We start from the raw sequence: 2736 nt of genomic DNA, 5'->3' as shown, positions 1-2736 counted from the left end.
TAATTACAATTATTATCGTCGTCATTATTATAAGCAGAGCTGGTTAATAGTCTCCTGAGACCTATGCAGCACTGCTTCTCAGTCATTAATATGCGTCAGACTCACTTGGGATCTAGTTACAATGCAGATGCTGGTTCAGTCCATCTGCTTTGGGGCCCAAGTTGAAGCCAATAATGCTGAGTCCCTGGACCACACTGTGAGTAGCAAAGACATGAAGAATGAGAACTGTGCCAAGTTCCTTTCCCAGCAGAAAAGAACCGTGTGTCCATCTCATTAGTTCCTACAACTAAAAATATGCTGTTATCTCTGCTTCCTCACAATTTCTTTGGCAAAAGAACTTTGTAGAGCGTGTTATGGCTTCGAGACCATATGTGTGGGATGTGCACGCTAATTGGGCCACAGTTTTGCAAGGCATAAACCGATATGTCAGGCCTGCGTTAGATTCCAAATCAGAAATCACTGTGGTTAATGGTAGAATAATTAAGCTTCTGTCATAAATCATGGAAGCTTAAGTTCTCAAGTCAGCTTTTATTCTATAATCCTGCAGGGCTCTTGCAGAAGCAGTCAGCTCTCCAAAGCTGTGGGACAGCATTGAAAGGGGCATTTACGGCCAGTGCGTACCAGAAAGTGGCGAGACAGTGATGCCCTCTAAGTGCCTGGGAAATCAGGTCAGTGCTGTCAGATTTCTGCCCGACCAGAAGTCCTGATCGCCACTTATTATCCAATGCTGATGCCGACTGGCCATTGAGAATTAGCTGCTAAAGAAGTTGAAGGTGAATGTAGTGTAGTAATGAAGCAGATGAAGAACTTCTAAAAATTGAGTGGCTAACATTGTCTGGCATGCTGACAGGGATATCATCCACTTGCCTTTTCGTGTCTCACAGTCAAATCAGTTTTTCTCTACTTAAGACTTCATTTATGATGCAAAACATGATTCTAGAGTTATGCAGACAGGGTAAAGATGAGTTAATTTCCTTTTTACTTATGATTACAGTATGCATATTTGCCAAACAGGCAAGTAAATATTGACCTTATTTTAAAGAGGGAGATATGGTCCTAATGCCACATATTTTTATGGTATTTGCTGGATCAAAATTTAGAGTGAGAGGCTTCCAGTGTTGTGCATAGAATGTACCATGCCACTCTTCTCTGAAGAGGAAATAACTCAGGAGAAGAGTGGCCGAGAAGGGTAACCAGTCATGAAAACTGCAGATATATTGATCTAGTAAGGAATTATTTACATAGCTCAACTTTAATAGTTTTTTAAAAAAATATTCACTTTATGTTCTGAGAATGTTTACATTTACCCTCTTGTTTAGTTTTCGGTTGTATGTAGATTTGTTGGTGGAAGTTGGAATGAGGTAAGGCCCAAGTACCTGCCGAAGTGGGCTGAGTTTTAAGGTGGTGCCCAAGATTCCTGTCCTCTACTGTAAATAACCCGTATGACACCTCCCCTTGGGTATGGGCAGGACCTGCCAATAGGATAGGACTTTACTCCTCTGACTAGGTTACTAACCTGTTTTACTAGTAGAAAGTAGTACATGGCAAAGAGTTTAGCCTGGCTGACGTGGCTCAGTGGTTGAGCATCGACCTAGGATCCAAAGGGTTGAGATTTGATTCCTGGTCAGGGCACATGCCCGGGTTGCAGGCTCGATCTCCAGTAGGGGGCGTGCAGGAGACAGCTGATTGGTGACTCTCTCATCATTGATGTTTCTACCTCCCTTCCTCTCTCTGGAGTCAATAGAGATATATATTTTTTAAAAAGAGTTGAAACCAGTGATTTTTAAGAGGTGTGCCGCAAGAATTTTTAAAACATGTAATACATGACTCTTTAGTCGGGTGTACTGGACTCTTTCCCCCTAGACTGTCAACTTGAAAAATGACAACAGCCAGCACAACAGTCATTCAGTGTGAATGAATCAAAATTATACCTTTTTTTTTGTCAGATCAACACAAAAATATGTTTTTTGGTGTGCCGCAGAATTTTAGCTTATGTGTGCCATGAGATAAAAAGGTTGAAAATCACTGGTCTAAATGAGTAACTCTCCAATACAAGGAGCCAGGACTCCTTGTGAAGGGGCCGATTTTAGGGCTGGAGTAGAGAAGCCACAAGATTGGTGATATTTGTCTTTCTCTGACTGGCTCATTTCACTCAGCATAATACTCTCCAAGGCCCACCCATGCTGGTAGAATTCCACGGTGTAGATGTCCCACAGCTTTTTTATCCACTCATCTACTGATGGGCACTTGGGCTGTTTCCAGATCTTGGCTATTGTAGCTAACGTTGCAGTGAACACAGGGGTGCATATATTCTTTCAATCTAGTGTTTCAGGTTTCTTCAGACATTTCCAAAAGTGGGGTCGCTGGGTCATAAGGCAGTTCCATTTTTAATCTTTTGAGGAAACTCTATACTGTTTTCTACAGTGGCCACAGTAGTCTGCATTCCCACCAACAGTGCACAAGTGTTCCCTTTTTCCCACATCTTTGCCAGCACTTGCTGTTTTTTGATTTATTTATGATAGCCATTCTGACAGGTGTGAGGTTATTATTCATTCATTGGATGATTCTTATATATGCCCTGACCGGGATCAAACCTACAACCTTGGTGTATTGGGACGGTGTTCTAACCAACTGAGCTACCCAGCCAGGATCTTCAACAGTTGCATTTAAACATGGTAAAATTGAAGGTTCTTTTTATTATTCTGGAAGGGACTTCAGTGCACCACATTGATAGCC

The sequence above is a fragment of the Miniopterus schreibersii genome (assembly GCF_964146895.1).
Source record: "Miniopterus schreibersii genome assembly, chromosome: 7".
Taxonomy (NCBI): Eukaryota; Metazoa; Chordata; class Mammalia; order Chiroptera; family Miniopteridae; genus Miniopterus; species Miniopterus schreibersii.
The sequence above is the reverse complement of the archived record's forward strand: the minus strand, read 5'-3'. Positions refer to the sequence as shown.